The sequence below is a fragment of the Aphelocoma coerulescens genome, chromosome 5 (assembly GCF_041296385.1).
Source record: "Aphelocoma coerulescens isolate FSJ_1873_10779 chromosome 5, UR_Acoe_1.0, whole genome shotgun sequence".
Lineage (NCBI taxonomy): Eukaryota > Metazoa > Chordata > Aves > Passeriformes > Corvidae > Aphelocoma > Aphelocoma coerulescens.
In genome coordinates this window covers 34,727,647-34,747,540 of record NC_091019.1, presented here as the reverse complement: position 1 = coordinate 34,747,540, position 19,894 = coordinate 34,727,647, and positions in this window count along the sequence as shown.

The window sequence follows — 19,894 nt, the reverse complement described above, 5'->3', positions numbered from 1 at the left end:
CCACAGTGATGCTCTTGACTTCATTGGAATAGATCATGGTTCTTTGTTGTGGCCTGGTGGACCCTAGATATGATATTAATGAAGGAGGTTTTTCTTTGATCCAGTAGTAATGCCCATCTTTGTTGTAGAGCAGCAGAAACTGCCTGGACTGTATCTCCCTTGGTGGGATGTAACCAATGATGCAAGCAATACACAACTCCCTCTCCAATACAGGAGACAAAAGAGATGAGAGACATACGCACACACTACAATGGTGGCACTTCAAAATAAAAATGTCATGTGTTCACATTTACATGACTATTACAGTTTACTTGGAAAAAATCACAATGTAATCCCCCTCTCCTATTTTTTCATTAACAAACTAAACTCTGATTTTGACTAGCTCTTTTTGTTATGGGAGTAACCAAGAAATTTAAAATATTTGTATGTTCTCCATACCTTCGGCTAGTGCCTTCATTAGGTACAGCATGTTTGGTTGGCTGAGTATGGCATATCTAACTGTGCCAGCTTCTTGGAGGGTGATGGGCCCAGTGCCTAGGAAGTCCAGGACATGATGTACCACTCTCAGCCGCCTCTTACATCGACAGAAGAAACGGAGCTTTCCCCAACAAAGTAACAGGCAAAACAGAGGAAGCATGCTGATACTGTGATCTTCTCCATAGTTAACAGCATTTTGACTAATCCCAGTGAATTCACAGCAAACGATATTGCTGCTGTCCTTTATCTCAGGCTTATAAAGGGAACATGTGGCTCTGATTTACCTTCTCCTCACACAAATTACTGCATGGGGGAGTAGCAAGGGAAATAGGAGGCTAGACATAAAAATTACCAAGCAGTCTTTGCTATGTCTAAAGAAGCCCTCTAAGGGAAAAATTGTAAGAATGGCAGAAAAATTGAGCGAGAAGGTTGCAATGATATGTTAGGTCCATGCAAAAGCATGAAAATGTTAGGGCAGGTCCTTGGCTGCTGTAAGCAGTTGTAGCTTCATTAAATAAATGGGACCAGGTTGATTTACACTATAGGGGATCTGTTATGGTGTTCCGTGCCATTATAATTTCTAAAGAGCAGTTTTCACTGCTATTAATTCATCTGGTATTAATAATTTAGCTTTTGGACTGGCCAAAATAAGCTATTTTAACCACCAAGAATGAGATTCCAAATTGGCATCTGAAGTTGTCTGTTGAGCCTCTGAAAGGTGCTTTTGAGGATTGCCCTGACAAAATGCCTGAAGGCAGATCTGCATGTCTGCTTGAAAGGCCTGTCTAGACTAGGAAAATGAGCAGCCCTTACAACGTGCTAATGGGAACATATTGGTTGGCATAGTTTAAAACACCTGAGAAAAAGAAGAAGATGCTCACTCAGATTATAGTGCTGTGTACACTCAGCTAGGTTCATGTCTTGCCTCTGATGAGGAAAAATAATGCTCCATCTTCCCTTCATCTTCATTATCCTGTGCCCAAGCACCTGTAGTTTGTGATTTAAAAATTATGCTCTCCGAACCCTTGCTATGCACCAATTCACTAAGCCAGCAGAAAATTGATCACAAAAAAAAGAATGGATATGTTTGTGATAGTTTAGTGAATGAGATCAGTTGACGAAAGGTGTGAACAAGTGCCAGAGCCCAGTAAGTGTCCAGAAGGTGCAGCTGGGAGGGTAGGAAGGCACAGAAAATCGCTACCTTTCTTCAGCAGTTCAGTTGGCTCTCTCTACACAGTAAAACTGCATTCTCTATCCCTGGCATGTGTGTTGAGCCTAGAAAGGAGGAGTCTCAGTGGTTGTGTGGGTAGATGACCACTTGTTTCACACCAGCCATGGAGACAGGTATACAGACATTGGCTGGCTGCCTTAGAAACTGTAAGTTTCTAAAATGGAGATTTAGTATCAGTCTTAATCTCCTCTTCAACTGAGCACTTTTCTGATACTTTATTAAAAGACAATCTTCACCCTTAAAACACAAGTCTCTTCACAGTTTGTTCAGTCATTCCACAATTTGTTGACCTCACTGTGTGTGTGGGATGCGTTCACCTTTAGCCCCACTCAACCCTTGTCATCCCACTGCAGGTCACCTAATGCACCTCAGCCCACATCCAGCTGCTTGAACCCCCCTCCCACCCCTCTTCCTTCCATACGGTCTGTTTTATTTCTTCCCTTTTTTTTTTTTGCACTAACTAAACTCAGTGTCTCCTGCTTTTGCACTCTGTGGAAGCCCAGTGTTTTTCTCCTCTACCTCCTCGGTTCAAACCTCTCCCTCCACATCCAAACATACTCTGTTTGGGCCTTATTCACCTATTTCGGATCGCTGTTCCCCTTCAGGAGCTCAGATTCACTCAGCCCCTGGCTCACAGGCTGTTGACACAGCTGTCCGTAGAGTATCTTTCCTTCAGATGAATAAAAACTGATCAAGATTTGGCCCTCGGTGAATTTTTGTAAGGCATGTGGCCTATTTTTCATTATGGTAACAGTGTTTGTTCTGCTCCTTCTGGGTACAACAGGAGCTTGCTTACTTGGACTGACAGAGCTGGATATTAGGAGTGTGTCCCTGTTCATTTTGGCCACACTATCTGTATCCAGCCCTTCTTTGCAACAGGCAGAAAAGGAGGGGTAAAACACCTAGCCTGGGGCATGAGCTGTTAGTTCAATATAAAGAGATTTAAGTAGGAGCAATGGGAGAAGGAAACAGGCTGAATATCAGGAAAAGCTCCTGCCAGTGAGACGTGTTTGGCTGTGAAATCTTCTCCCAGGGGAAAGAGGTCAAAGCCTCATTGTTTGGAGGTAGAGCTGGTCAAAACTGTTTTTGGAGCAGCAGCAGCAGCGGGAGTGGTGGAGGTGGGGAGAAGAGCAGCAGCTGTGCATGGCAGAGAGGCAGATATACGAGGGGAAGTGGCTGGATGCACAGCGAGAAGGAGCAGGAAGAGCAGAGGAGGCTGAGAGAGGACTGGTGCTCGCACCGGCATGAGGGACACAACAAAAGGATTAACAGAGGCACAGTGGGGAGCAGCAGACAAAAGCAGGAGAGAAAGCAGGGAAAGCAGAGGGGAAAAGAGGCAGGAGCAGCAGAGATGCAGGACATGAAATAATGGTGGGAAATGCCAAGAGAAGCACTGCAAGGAGCAACTGTGAGGCTGAATGACAATAGCAAGGTCTTGTTTTGTTTTTTGAACACAGTGGCCTCGGCTAAGCAAAACTGGAAGATACTAAAGGACAAAGACATCAGGTTTCCTGATTACATGATCTGAACTAATCTCACAATCTGGGATGCTTTATGCAGTTTTCTCATTCTGCATCAGGATGAAATTAAGGTATTCCAATGCATTCTTGGCAAAGACAGGGAAAGGCAGATTTGAGGAGCCACCAGCCCATTGTTTTGGGGCAGTACCTTAGATCATGAAGGATGGGCACAGGCCACACCATGACATTTCCCATCTCCTTGATGATATTTGCTTGATGATATGAGCTGAAGGAAACAATGTTAATATTGTACCATAGTTTTTCGTTTAGAAATTCCACATGTTCAGTGACATTTCGTTCCTCTCACTGGAGTGAGCTCCCCACCAAGCAAATCCTATTATGATATAAATTAGCTGAGGTTCTTCAGCCATCCCTATCACAACTCACCATTACATGGTGAAGCTCTTCACTATTGCAAAGAAGGAAATTCCCAGCTCAATTTCTTTCACTCTAATATTATTACTAATGTTTCCTTCACTCTGAACCAGGCTGCTCATTTAATTTTGCAGAGGTCTGCTATGTTCTTTCCACACAGATCTGCAAAGCAGAAAGCAAAATTTTGGCTGGTCTGCAAAAAACTTCACGGGCTTGACTTTTCCCTGAGGGATCAGGAGAAAAGATACAGGATCTCCCCAGGACCAAGTGATATATTACATGGCTAGAGCTGCACTGAAGTCCTGATGGAATTTACCCAAGGTCACAAACCAAGACCATATTGCTGCTGCTTTGCTCTAAATTCTTACTTTTAATTCTTACAAATCTTTTCAAATGCCAATCCACAATGAATATTGCACACTGAATACAAGACTTGCCAACTTAATTTGAAGAAATTGCTGATAATGACAACAGCAATTGCCTTCTCATTCTGCTCTTTGTCTTCATTGTTAATCCTGTCTCAGAAATGAAACCCTTCTTGGATTACTAATGACAGTCTCTTTATTCTCCTTATTTTTTTGTTTTCCTTAATTGCCTTCAGAGAGCTATTATAAAAGAATATTCATGCCAGAAGTACAAACTGGAAGAAGTGCCATTAAGAGGAAAAGCCTTCTGTAATCTTGTTTCTGGTGCAGTGACCAGGACCTTCAGAGTCATGTAACTAAGCTGCCAGTTTCGAGGCTAGAACAGTTTTGTGGTAGTTCAGTACAAATGGAACTAATATAATAAAAATCTGTTGAAGCTACTGGTGCTTTTTTCACTCCACAATCACCGCAACCCAAGATCAGGACCTGATGCCTGAATTTGTCTGCAGCACTCAGAAGGAGACTGAAATTATATGGAGAAATCAGTTTTGTTAAATTCAAGGTTTGGTGACTCTTTGAGAAATGAATGTATGAGAGCCTGGAAATGAGATGTTGCTTGTTATCTCTACCTTAATTCAGATCAGTCGAATCATACCGTGTAGTCACTGAATGCAAAATGACTCGGTCTCTGTTAGTCCCGAGTGGATAACTCTTGGAGGCAATTTCACAGCTGTTAGTAAGTGGTAATCTGAGCTAAAAACCCAAGTACTAGGCTTTACTTCTCTAATTCTGACATATTCCTGGATATCAGGGTAGTGCAGTCTTGATGGAGTAGGGCAGCTTGTTTGAGTAGCGCCAGGGCTGGGGACGGAGATTCTTTACACTCCGAGCTGTCATTTTCCAGGGCTGGTGCTTTAACCAAAGGCAACAGTGCCCCTCGGTGATGTGATCGTGGTGTAGCATAGGGTTGACACCTCACTCGGCTTCCTACGTCTGGTATGCCACTGGTTCGAAGCGAGACCTCTAAATTAGGTACCGAGAGCAGCCCTTGTGTCAGGAACGTGTCCTATAATTCGTTGCAGAAGGGCCCAAACAGACAGGCCAGGCCACGGGTGTCAAGAAAAGCTGGAAGGGACTACCCAAGACCACTGAGGGCTTCTCTGGAGAGCTAGATTCCACCCCATCTGTTCAGCATCACAGAGGGACAAACACTCTTGTTCCTTCTGGCTCCCAAATCTGGGATGCATCCTGCAAAGGTACTGAGCCCTTGCAGTAACCAAAGCCAGCTTGGGCTTTGAACATAGAATGCATTAAAACATGCTCTAGAGCACCAAAGTTTGTAGAACAGATTTCTTATACTGGATATGTGATTATATAATTTCACTGGGAAATGCTGGGTTTACCCTCTGTGGCTCAGCTTCTTTTCCACAAGATCAGAATACGATCATCTGGCCTTCTAGGTGCTATCCAGAAAAGTTGAAAGTTTATTAACCACAGGTAGAAAATGAGGATACTGTGAACACAGAAGATGGCATGAAGACATACACAAAATTCTATATTGAATGCAGAGCTCATATGGTTTATACAATAAATAAGGCAGAGTATATGTGCTGAAGTGACGAAAAATGAACAACTAACATTTTATGTGCAACAAACATGGTATCCAGTCTTTAGAAAAAGTCTGATTATTAATTTAAGGAGTGTCATCATGTATGCACACATGGACCAAATCAAGACAATACACGCACTTTGATTCTGGAAATTCCTGAATTTTTGGGAAGTTTCTCCCCGGTATTCTTCTAGCTTAAGGCCTTTTCTTTGTTTTGTTTTTATTGTAAAAGAGCCCGGCTCCTGCCTGGCGGCCGCGAGCATCCAAAGCCGTGGGGCTGTGCGAGCATCTAGTGGCCAGAGGGAAAACTTCACCGCCACGTCAACCTCGGCTGGGGTTTCCCTCGAAGTAAAGTTTCTAACTACGGAAGCAAACGAGCAAACTTAAATCAGGCATTCGCTCTGAGAATAAAGGAATTATTACTTTATAAGAACGATGACTACAAAATGTTAAAATCAGTTTGTATCTGTGCCTCTTCTCTGTCCCACCCCATATACCTTCCTGTGCACGTGCTGAAACTATCACTTTGGTTTTCTGCATTAGACAGAAAAGCTTAGAAGTTACCAAGGGAATACTGCCTTATTGAAATGTTTCCTGTATTTCACCTCTCACATGATAAAACTTCATTTTCCTCTTTTCTGAGTCATTCATTAGTGTTTTCTCAGAAGGTTGCAGTGGCCAGTAGAAAACAGAGAGAACAGCTACACTAAATTTTATCATACTGAGGCTATGCAATATTTTCTTAAAGGAGACTTATGTGTGGATGGTGAAGTATTAATTTAATTTACAAACATCACTTCCAGTCCAGATTTGTAGGAACTGGCAATGTAACTGGAGCTGCATTTCCAGAGAAGAGAGTAATGCAGAAGCAGAGATACAGTATAAATATAAATAGTTTCTCACTCTGAACAGTCACATTGTCAGTGGGATTTTCAACCACACTCAGCACAACCTTCCCGTGTTTCCCTGAAAGTCAAAGTTCCCATTCAGATGAATAGAACCAACATTAATAATGCCACTATTAATATTAAAAATAATTTGATACTGTCCCTTGCCCATAAAAATGGCTACTCGCTTCCCCTTATCTGCATTACAAGGGCTGTGGGACTAAGCAGGGAGTTTAGTCAATTCACCTAGATATATGAAGAACACGAACATCAGCATATTAGGCTCAGAATTCAGTAAAGACTAAAATTAGTGCTCCCATCAGAAATGGCCTTCACTTTACAGTTATTAGTGAGCTTGTTTTCTTTCTCACAAGTCATCCAGTCAGAGCATTGGGAGTTTTATTCATCACTTTTGATCCATTATTTCCTTCACCTTAACATTACCAACCACAACTAAGTAGATATGCCTTTGTGAGGCAGCATCAAGGTGACAGCACCTTTGTACAGGATGCTGGAACCCCTAAGCACAGGAAACCTTGAACGTCAGCTGATTCTACCAGTGGGCAGCATCTCCCTATCCTTCGTTTTGTGTGCTTCTAAAATAAATATCAAATGGCATTTATCCTGTGATAACAGACTGCAACCACTTAAACCCCAATCCAGAATATTTTTCATACTTTTCTTATATTGCCTAACCTTGAGATCTAGCAAACTCCAATTTTTTTCTGAGAAATTCCATAAATAGGTGTGTTGAAAAAGCATTGAACTGTTTATGGATCATCCATTTCACTGCAGCACGTGGTACGGCATGGCAATATCTTAGGCAGGGCCACTCTTCCCGTAGAAGTCACACATGGGCAACTTAGATAGATGTCAAATAGTAAACTGTAGTAAGAGAATTTTAAAATCAAATCAAAGAGATATACTATGATGTGAAACTAAATATAAATCTTAATTACTTCTTTGTCATAGATGAACCATGTCCCACAAATTTCACCTCCAATTTATAAGTATGATGATATTTTATGAAATATGCAATATACAACTTCATGTTTAAATTGCATTTTTTGGGAAGAAGTTTAAAAGCTTTAGGCATATTTTGTGTATATTTCTGTTGTAAAGTGCTTACATAATCTACTTCTGCCAAACTCAAGCTAACTTGATAAACATCCTCAGAAGATCTCATTAAATAACATCCTACAACTGGCAAAGCAGTAGAAGATGTCGTTGAACACACACCAGCTGTGTTTATATCAAGGCTCTGATCCGCAAGTTGATAAAGAACCAAAATATTCATTAACTTCAATGAGCACTTCCCATCTTTAGAAGTGCATAATCAAAGATATATGAATTATGGCCTGGATTTTCTGGAGCAGTTTTATGCACTTATCTTCCAGTCTTATTTTAAATCCATCTATTTAAATCTTTTTGGTTGATTTGTAAGTCTAAGCTGTTTTACTCTATTGGGAAAAGTATCCATAGTAATAAAACTATAGAAGGACGTTTTTCTTTAGAAGTATTCAGTAATTGCAGTCATCCACCGACAGCAAGCTGCTCTACTGATATATTTATGAAAAATGGAAATTTGGTTTAGTAGACAATTTGTACTATGATGATTTTTCTTACTTCAGACTTGAAGTAAGGAATTTTTGCTTTGCTATCTTGTCCTGTAAAGACATAAGAAGCTTCACAGCTGCTAAAAATAGCCATAGGATTGCTTTGGGGACATTTTCCAGAGGCACTGACGTGGAAAAAGAGATGCATTAGAGCTTTCTCTCCTGCCCTTCAGGCTGCTGGCAGGGAAGGCAATTGGGCAGCAGCAAATATAGACAGGACTCCCTAAGCTCCAGTGTCTCCAGGCTGCTGTACCACTGGTGTGCATATGGTGAGCGTATGTACAGCAGTAAGTTGGAAGGAGTACCCCAGCCTGAAGAAAACACTGAAAACTCTGAAAAAAGAAAAAAAGAATAAAAAAGGCTGTGCTGAGACTCTGACTCAAGGAGTTACCTACTTCACTGAGGCAACGAGGTCATGATCTCCAGCAATGGTGGCTAGGAGTTCCCCAGACTGCAATAATTTTGAATAATTTAATATACATTTATGTGGAGATGGTACATGTGTTGATGAAATGAACCAGCTTAAACCCTGATGGGAAAAAAACACATGCTGAGTGGCAGAATGTTACAGTGGGGATACTGTAACACGATGTATCAAAACAGGAGTCCTGTGGAAAAGAAATATATATGGACCGGTTCTTGATAGATGTTTCAGAGATGTTTGTTTCTCCAGCTGCATGGCCGGGATCTGCCGAGGAACTCTCACAGTCTGGGCTGAGGGTCCTTGCCCGCGCAGGGAAACACAAAACAACCAATGGGACACGAGGCTGACCAGGGGCAGGGATACCCCGTCTCTGTCCCCTCAGGGCCCCTCTCCCAGGGCTACATGGCGGGGGGAGCAGACCCCGACATTTCACCCATTTATTTTTAACAAAAAGAGATTTAAAACTTAATATTGAAAACAACTGGATAAACATAACAAAAACAGTTTTAAAACAAAATAAGCCACACTCCTGAGTCTTTAAATGTCCAAACAGATCCTCTGGAACATCTTAAGGCTGACAGAAGGGGGACATGAGTCTCTGAGCATGCTTTGTAGGGAAACTGAGGCAGGAGAGGGTTTCTTCCATTTGTACCTGTTGGAACTCTAAACAACAATAGTTAATTTCTTCCCTCCCCCTTTTCATCCCCCACTCGGCATTGGAAAGGGATTTTTGGGGAAACAATTGGCAAAGGTATGGTTTTGTGAGGGAAACCATGGATGAAAAAACGGATTGAGAATACTTTGGGGGTAATAGGATATAGGGTAAAAGGGAAAGCTGGGATTAGGAAAGGGAGACTGTGGGGGGCCTACACTGGAGATATTGTCTAACGTGACTACGATTTTTAGCATATATACTGCCTTTTACAGAAACACAATCAGGCCCAGTGACCTCTGCTGCTTGTAACCCTTTTCTACCTTGCACAATTTTGAATTCCACCACCTCTCAATCTCCCAAGCTTGGGATGCATTTTTCAGGGTTATTCTTTTTAATAGCAGTTCTGTGAACGAATATGTCTTGCTGGTTGTCACATCTCGTTATAAAACCACAATTTTGTTTAACATTATACCATTTTACTATTCCTAAAACCTGGCTACAATGATCTTTTCCTTTTTCCGAGCGGCTGCTGTTTTCTGTCTCGCTGCGTTCTTGCTTTCTCTTTCGCTTGCTCCTGTGTTGCAATTGCCGGAGCTGCTCATGCCTGTGCGCTCTTCCCGGGGTCGCATTCAGCGCCGCACAGGCCGGGCCGTGCCGCTCAGTTCTCCGTGTGTCGTCTCCTCTGGTCGCAGCGTCACTGCCGCTGCCAGGCGCTGCATCCACATCTCGGCCGGGCCCCCGAGTGACGACTCCCCCGTGCCCCGCTCCAGCGCGCGTTTCAGCTGGGCACGGCTCCGCTCCACCGCCGCCAGCTGCCACCCGCACGCCGCCGCTCTCGGTGGGACGTTCACAGGGCTCGCTCCACCACGCGCTGCGCGGGGCCGGGCGGGCACTGCCGGGTCCCGCCGCTCCCGCCGCTCCTCGCTCCGTCGCCGACACTGCAGCTCGCGTGGCTCCACCCATGCATGGGAGCTGCCTCGCTGCTGCTCGCAGAGCACTTGGTCCATGTGGCCGAGGCCGCACAGTCCCTGAGCCAGGCTTCCCTTCGCCAGGACACAGCTGACATTGCTCAACAGTCTTGGTAATTAAATAATATTCATGAAAATATTCTTCCATCAGCATATATTTTGACTCAAAAATTAACTGTGTCCAAACGGTGTTCCAAAAGTCTTTGGTAAGAATTAAACCCCAAGAAATGTAGAAAAAGTTCTTAAACAACCATGAAAGGAAATGTTTCAGTTCTTTTTGAGCTTGAATTAAGCTAAAATTTACAAATCGTTGTTCAAGAATCATTTTAAGTTCAAGATAAATGTCCATATGTGGCTCTGAGAGCCAAGAGTCTTCCCATGGTTCCCCCCTAGTTTAGATATGGAATAGCAAAACAAAAACAAGAAGAGGAATCCAAAGTTTCTAGGGTCTACTCACACACATCAGTCACTTAGGGATTGAGGATCGTTTTGCTCGCAATTCGCCACCATTTTGTTGCAGTGCGGATACTGTAACACGATGTATTAAACCAGGAGGCCCGTAGAAAGAAAAATATCTATGGACCGATTCTTGGTAGATGTTTCAGAGAGATGTTTATTTCTCCAGCTGCATGGCCGGGATCTGCCGAGGAACTCCTACAATCGCGGGACCCGAGGATCCTTGCCTGCGCAGGAAAACACCAAACAACCAACGGGGAACGAGGCTGACCAGGGCCAGGGAAACCCCGTGTGTCTGTGCCCTCAGGGCCCCTCTCCCAGGGCTACATGGCAGGGGGAGGAGACCCCAACAGCAGAATCAGAAATCAGAGTCTTTTTGAAGATTGGAGATCTCTGGGAAAAAAATGAGAGAAATCTGACAAACACTGGCTAAAAACCTCAAGCAAGAATAACAAAACATACAACTGGGGTAATAATAGGCAGAAAATGGCATTGTGCTGTTGTGGATTTTACACTGAGTGGAAGTCTTCCTGGTATATTGCCCTAATACTAAGATGGAGACTGCAGTAGGACTTTGTTCTTGTGGACAGACTGGGACAATGTTTACAAGAAATACATGGTTCTCCTGGAAGAAATTCACATGGGATGGACAAAAATGAAGGTACAGAGTTTCTGACTTTGCGTTTTGTGAGCATCTATGTATTTGTCATTTAATAACCTTTAGCACACTTCCTAGTGTGAAGGCTGTTACGTTTCAACCACTGCAACTTCCTTTATGGGACTGCACTGGCCACAAAGGCCAAGTTCCTGAATAATGGGCACAAAAGGTGCTCTGTGAAATTATGTACATCACAGAGATTACTTTCAGAGATTTTACATTGCAGATAAAAGTGTCTTCTCTTGTGTGTGTATCTATTGGTATGTGTAAGCACAGAGAATGAAAATGCTATTATGGTATTTTTAGGGGATTAAAATACATTTTAATTAGTAGTGTAATAGCAGATGTAATGCTGCTTTCTGCATCATTCAGCACACTTGTGGCAAGAGCCACCAGGGACTATGATTCTGGCAGACATTGCAGTGACTCAGGGTTGTGATGCCTAGCTGAAAATGAAGGTAGCTATTTCATCTTGTATGGACAATTTTGGATTCAGTCTCTAAAATTGATGTACTATCTATTCAAATACAAAGAGTAACATAGCTGCATATTCCTAATTAAATCAGAGTACCTTATCCTAGAAAACAAGAATACCTTGTTGATTTCAATAAGAATCAATTGTGGAACTAATCAACAATATTTACCTGCAGACTAAATCCGTATTTCTGATCTATATTCAACTGTAGATCAGAAATGACATCTGACATTTGGAAAGAAATTAAATCTTGTCATTATATCTTAGGTCTTCCAAGTCTGCTTATTGAGCTTTATGATTCAATACATAGCATCGGGAGTCAAACTATCTGTTAGAGTTCTTTTTAGGTCTCAGTAGGGAAAGTTGATCTGTATTTCCAGAATACTGCCACAAAAACTGTACTCTAAAATTGTTTGGACAGTTCAACACACAACTTCACTTTTTCCTAACTGTTTCTCTGCTTGTAGCATTGTACTGTCCAACCAACTCACACTTTAGGGCTCTCACATGTGTTTTAAAACCAGTCTTACCAAATAAAATGCTGAAGTACTAGCTGAACAGTGGCCTGCTCTTAATTAAAACAAGGCACTGCTCTTGTAGCAGTATGACCACGAGAGGGCACATCTCCAGTTGTGATGATAATGTCTCACTACCACTGTACGGCTCCATACAAGACTTTTATTTTTGCTTTCTCTGCCTTTCCCTGTCTTTTTCAATCACACGAGGAATTCAGTAACCTTATTTGTTAACTAAATGACATAATTCTCCAGGCAGGTTCTTATTCGTCCCACAGGTGCAATCTCAAAACAGAAAAAATAAAAGCAGAGATGATCATCAAGCTAAGATGTAGTGCATCTGTTTCCATTTAGAAAAGGAAGCAATGGAAAAAAGGCAGATAGATAATATTTGTGGAACAAATAAGATCGAAGCATGGAAAAAGTAGGAAAAATTATAATAGGCAAAAGACGAATCTGAAAAAGTATAAAGGGTGTTATCACAAAAATCAAAATTTCTAAGGTTTTTAAAAGTACTCAAAAATCAGCCACAGTTTGAGAATGATAAATGAAAAAAAAGGTAACTGAATTCATGCAATGTTTTTTTTTCCTAAGTATCATACATGATTTTAGTTTACCAATGGCCACAACAACAGAGCCACTCAGGTGTCAGCTTCATCTGGCAATTTTAAAACTTCTCCTCTCTGGCCTCCCCTCCCAGTTCCCTCAGAGTACAGGTTAGAAATTGTGTTTTACATGCAGATGTACAGACCTGACTGATTAAATTGTGGAACAGTTTACTTACCCCTGAAGTGTTTATTCCCTAGACTTATTAGCTTCCTATTATTTTTAATATGATCTTATTATTGTGCCGAATTCTCTTGCAGCAGTGGTAGCAAAAAATGGCTTCTGTTGATTTAGAAATAAACTAAATACTGCTATTGATGACATGAATAGGAGTTAAAACTTTGTAAGCAAGGAGAGCACACAGTATTATATGCAGAACTAAAATTAGGTTAGCTAGACAGCATGTTTATGATCTCATTTAAAATGAGATTTATGCTTTGCCAAAGGATTCTGCTCTGTCTTCTTTCCCATGGGATAGTAGGCCCTTATAATTCTTAGGATGTTACTGAAACTCATTAGAGGTACTTAGTTAATTGGTTCTTTTTAGGGATCTCTTCTGAATTTCTCTCTCACAGCAAATATTTAAACCAAAGAGTAATGGTTGTTTTACCTGATATTAGCTAAGGATGATGCAATTTGCAGTAGCAAATTGCTATGTTCTCCCACTGCACTCAAAATCAAGGAGAAACAAGCTTAGACCTACTTTATTTGTACTAGTAACACTTTTAAACAGTATTATTACTTAAGCATGATGTTACTACATGGAGGTATAATTCAATTATCTAAATAAGGCATAAGAGATTCACAGCTTTCGGTCCCTATTTAATCTAGTTTGCAGCTTTAGGAAGGGAACTCTGCCACTTGGCAGTGAGTGTGTATCTAAAAGATTATCTTTTCAGTAACTGAAAAGTTTCCTTTTAAAGGAAATTCTGGATATGCTCGAGTACATAATATCCAGCCTGTGAGACCATCAATCAGCTGGCACCTTTAGTTCAGGCTGCAGTTGAAGGAGTGCACCTGCATGTCTAAAAGGAGGGTATGGAAGGAGGGCTTCGGTGGCTCGATGCCGCGTTTGTCCCTACAGGTCCCTCGTGCGCGGCTCAGGCGGCGCTCTGCCAGCCCCACGCGTGCGCACGATCCCACCTTCGCGTGGCTGCGAACGGCCGCTCACACCCACAGGCTGTGCACGAGCTGGAGACAGAGAGGCGAGAGGGGGTCTCTGCGTGCAATTCTGAGGTGTTTAATGGCAACACACCCAAAGGGAACAGAGGCAAGAAGAACCCAAAACTGAACGCCCACACCTGTTTTATCGAAAACTCCCAAAGGCGGGCAGAGCATCCAAAACCAATAGTCTGAGGGCGAGGGGACAGAGGCAAGGTTGAGTGACATAACAGGGGCCAATGGGAAAAGGGATGGGAGGGGGGAAAGGGCCAGGGACCAGCAGAATCTAGACAAAGGGAGAACATTCCAGCACAGTGTTGTAGGGAGACACCACTTTTAGGGTAACTTGTGGGGTGTAAAGTGGACTTAGCCACTGCAACAGGAGGGTTTACTTCTCTTGGCTGAGGTTTCTTTGAGCTACCACTATTAAAACATTTAATAACAAACAGGAACTTACTGTCTGTGCAAGCCTGTCCTACATCCTTCCTTGTATCTTACGTCTTTTTCTAGAAAAAATGTTACCATGAATCCTTACCGGCCTACTAAATTGGCAAAAGAGCATTTTGGGATTCTGTCACTTGTATGTAATTCCCTTCAAAGCTGGAGACAAGAAGCTGCCATTCTAGCTGACACTTTCTTTGCTGACACAAAGACAGTGCGGGTTTGCCAAACAGCACTCTTGAGAGGGCAATTAGCAACCTGCCTTCACCTCCATGCACCCCAAGCCATCACCTGCTCAGATGAAGGCGAGCTGTCAAAAGCCAATTCACTTTTAGCCATCAACACCTGAAATCAGGTCAGTGGCTTTGCAGCATAAGATGTTTCTTGCTGTGCCCAAGAAACTAAAGTTTGCCTTGCTTGCCAGTATGTCTTGACAGTCTTAATAAGACTAAGTCAGTGCAACCCAATTTCTTCAATCTTATTACCTCCTTTGCAAGCAAAATGCTGCAGGAGAGAGGATCATATTTTCTTGTTTCCTCTGAAGATGGAGCCATAGCGATTTATACTCTCAAATTTCAAAAGGTTTCTGATAGGCCAGAGATGATGTGTCAGTCCTTACATTAAGTTTTCCAATATCCTTTATGATGTTTCATGACTGTCTCAAAGGTGTTTTGTAGTCAATATTATGCCCCCAGCTAGATTATTAGACAGAATGCCTTGCAAGCACAAGGTGGTTCAAATCTAGCTTGAATCATTTGGCTTGGTAAAATAAACAAGCCAGTGAGAGCATAAAATTTCATATCAATCCTTACAAGACTTTCTAGATAGTTTTAAAAAGCCATTATGATTGCCATTGCCCAAGGTAGAACTACCAGAGTAGTGTAATATGTCATTCCTCTTCAGAAACTTACTAATACAGCAACTTTACCAGATTTAGTATAACTAAAGTGAATCAGCTGCTAGAATCTATAAAACCCACCAAGCACTAGATTCTTGACTTTCTTACTCAGCACACAGGTCTTGTAAAAGGATGTTTTAGTAGATTGCCTGAATAACATGGAATGAGCTCAGTAGTATAAATTTGTTGGGTCAGGATGAAATGAGTAATTTCTAATTATTTTCCTAGGGACAGACAAGATGATTTATACAGATAAAAAGAAGTAGAAATTCTTGTCTGCAGGATATTTTCTGTAGGATTCTCACTGCAAGCTGCCAACCACTACTCTGAAGTAGATTCCAAATAGAATTTATTACAATTTTTATATATACAGATCTATATCTTTTTTGATATAGAGATATTTAGCTCTCTATCAAAGTATAAAATAGATATGATAGAGATGATCAGAATTATATCTATACATTGTTATTATGTATAGATACGGTCCTGGGCCCTAGGGTATATCACCGTGTCCCGCATGCCATAGGGAGGAGGAGGAGAGAAGATCCAGCAGGCAGGAATTGTGCAGCAAGATTGATTCATTTAATTATTTTACAAACTCTTTTATAGACTTTTTTCTTCATAGTCTAATTGGACAAAGGATCAGCCACCCCTTGGGGTGATTGGCTAAAATCCTAAAACATCCATTGTCAAAATATTTTTCCACTATACCACAAACAAGACTTTTCAAGGTTGCAGGTGGCTTGGTTGTTTACATTCCCTGCTACCTCTTCTGCGTGAGAGAAAAGTCTCTCACGGACTTAGAAAATAGCAAGAAAATCCTTGCTAGCAGCATTTTTGTATCTACACATTGTTATATAGGATAGTGTTATTGAGCTATATAATTATTATCCACCTATATTATCAGAGATATCTGAATCAATATGCATTATACATTATTACACAGTTATATGGTTTACCTCTATTTCATTGTAATTTATCTATTATCTGTTATTGTTAGCATAATTATAGGTTATGCAGTTTAGGGGCTGCACATTTTTGTCGCAGATATTATGTAATACACTACAGCAAATTCCATGCAGCACTACTAACCAGCATCTGTCTCCAAGGCAGAAAACGAGGGTCAGCTCATCTTCACAATGCCATTCAAAGAAGTGAGCAAAGATTAGCGTCAAGCTACAGCAAATTCCCTTGAGGCTGCTGAGGCAGATGGGCTATGTTTCAAGTCAACTTGTCAATGCAGCAGTATTTCAGCCCAGAAAAATACTTCCTCAATAAAGACTCAACCAGAAAAATCAACATAGTGCCTTACACAGAACTGTAATTCCTTTTCCAAGTTAAGGCTAAACTGATAAAACTGCTCACAGATAAATCTCTGATTTTTTTCAACCCACATCAAACATTTTATCATCAAACAGTCACGCACTGGACACTGCACAAACACCAGCACATGCTCTGTAGAGCTGGATGGCTTCTTAAAAGTCTGGAGAATCTTACAGTATCCAGGCAGCTGGAAACTTGCCTTTCACATCTCAGGGCCAGCTGCCTACCTTTGGATGACATTTTTTTCCCCTCTGCTCAGTACTTTTTGAGTCTGTGGCAGATTATAACCTTGACCAGGGAGACAGGCACATGAAGACCACAATTAGTAGAAGAAAAGTGATGTCTAAGTATTTTCAGCTTTCAAATGTGTCAATCATTTCTTATTTTCTTCACTTGTGAGGTTCAGCACACCAATAACCTCCAAGAGAATATTTGTATAGGGACTCCTCAGAAATGGTTTTTTATGCCTAAGCTGCATAACACATTTAACTAAAGTATAAACTTTAGTTAAATGTGTTGGATCAGCTCCCTTCAGACCTAAAGATGCTCTTTCCTCCCCACAAGAGCCCAAGGGGGCTGTGACTTGGACAGGGCCCTGAGCACGTCAGCAGGCACTGATTACCCTGGTTAGCCTCACGTGGGCCCCCACCCACCCACCAGTAACCCTTTGGCCCTGGAGCTGCATTTAAACCTTGGGGGCTGGGGGTTTAGACCTTGCTAGAGCTGGAGTGTCTGTGTGCTGTCCTGAGGTTTAAGTGACCCTGATCCTGCTGGCTATGGGTACCCTGGCTCTTCTTGCTCAGATACAGCATGACTGTACCCTTTTTGGAGGCTGGGGAAAGTGTTTATAACTGCCTTGTTGCCCTCCCAGCCTGCTGCTGCCTTTCTCTGACAAGGGATTTGAGTCTCCTATCGAAATAGACTTGGGCTGCTGCTATGGAAATGAAATACCAATTTTGTATCAAGTCTTCAATCCCTTGCTGAAAAAGGGCCTGATTTGTGCTAATTGCTGTGGTAATTGTAAATGGAGAGAAACACTGGATGCAGAGTAAAAGTGAGTATTTAAACCTAGATGATAGGCCAGAGAAGGAAAGGGAGCTGCATGCAGAGAGAGCACAGTGACTTACTATTTAATACCTACTGGCTACAATAGGTAAAACCACTTTTTTCTGTTTGGGTGCTGAGAGAATGCATTGCAACATAAAATGGTCTTGCGTGCATTGCCTCAGTGACCTGTACTGAGCACTAAACTGCAGTGAAGGCAGGTCTTGTCTTGTTTGTCTAATGCTGGGTAGTGTAAATGCTAGTTCAATTGATTTGTTTGCTTCTGTTTCAGAGACAGTTTATCTGATATGTGTACATCACATAGAACAAGTCCCCAGGACTGTGATATTTGGATATATTCTGTGGCTCTGCAATTAAATCCTCAAATCCTCACCCTCCCTAAAAAAGACCTCAAAAAATAAAACAAAACCCATCCAATGAAATTCTTTAGATGGAAGACTTGTGATATTCTTGTCATACTTTGTGTATGATAGTCTGATGATTCTTATTAAACAGTTCTTCCGGATAGCCTACAACTTCTACCAGAACTTAGTATACCTTCCACAAAGATCTTGTCTTGATTTAAAGAGCTCGGCTGGAGAAGAACCTGATGTGTTTGATCTAATTTTTTGTCTTTGTTGCAGCTTTGTCTGGTAGATGGATGAGACATCCTAATTGATAAGTGTCTTAATATTTTTATTTACTTCTGCCTGTTTTGTGGTAGTAGCAACACCATAGTTGTGTTGGGTGGTACATGGTTACTTTTGGTTCCCTGTTAGGCCTTTCCATACAATGCTGAGTTCATTCAGAACAAGTCTTCCAAAATAGCTCTTCTCATTCTAGTAGTATGTCCTTCCAGTTTGGGTAGAAGACCTCCTGTTTTCTGTATAACTGTATTGAATTCTGAGTACGGGGGATGGTATTTAGTGGGAGATACAGAAAAACTCTACAGTTTCCCTGTCTCTATAATATGCAATATCACAAATCTGTCTTTTGTAACGGTGATTTTATTTTGTCCTGTAAGCTCCATAGCTAAGATGCAAGTAATCTATCAATTGTAAAAATAAAAGTAGATGTAATTTAATAGTTATCTTAAGTCTTGCTCTTCCTCTGTGCAACACAGCTTAGGCCTTGCACACTCAGTGACTTCTGTTTTTCTTGCTGTTTCAGCAACTCTTCTTCTAAAGAACATATTAGGTCTCAGTTAAACAAGTACTGCACTTCTGTATCTATTTTTCCTATCCTTACTTTCCTTTGGTATCTACCCATTTTACTGCTTCCCTCACCAACTTCAGCCAAAATGACCTGGGCTAGCATAAATGTGTTTAACATTGGATCACGCCAGCTGGATCAGGCTGGGAAGAAAACGTGTAGCTTTGGCATATCAGAAGGGATGTTGGGTTTTTGCAACTCAGGAAGCAAAGCTGCAAGTGGTTAAAGGCAGGAAGAGGCAGCTTCAGCTGCGAACAGGGTGAGCTATGACTGCAGTCACAGTTCACTGAAGATAAGCCTCTCCAAATCATCATTCTGGCTTAGATTTGACTTATTCCAGCCAATGTGTGCCAGATCAGGTGATGTAGCACTCTAAAAATATCAAAGCCATCAAACAGTATAGACCTGGCACAAGCATAGCTTGACCTATTGGCATCAAATTTATACTGCCAGATAGGGTCAGCAGCTGAGAACAGGTCAGGCATTAACAAAAAAGTCAAGGCTTTATAGTGCCACAGAAATACTATTTCCATCCTTCTGTAATTAAAGGGCAAAAGAGATGCCAAAGCCCTTCATCATAGGGCACTTTAAACTCGAGCAACCTATAGTCTACTTGCACTTCTACATGTTCCTTACCTCACTCTAGAAAAGCTCTCTGCTCAGCTGCAGAAACTAAGCTTTACATGTCTAGGATAATTCTGTAGGGTTCATCTGTGTTACTTACTAGAGATTTTACAGCACACTGCAAAAAAACCCCATCAAGATATATGGCATTTAATATCCTATTTGAGGAATATTGATTTTTTTTTTTTCACTTGTATGTAGGGTCTATACATATAATATAAGTATGTAGGTCTGGGCTTGAGCTGTCTCCAGAAATGTGAGAAGTTAAAAGAAAATTCTGTGTTTATTAGGTCTTGTTCTGGAATTTATTCAATATTTCTGAATAGTGAAAGATTCTAAAAATAGCAGTGCAGC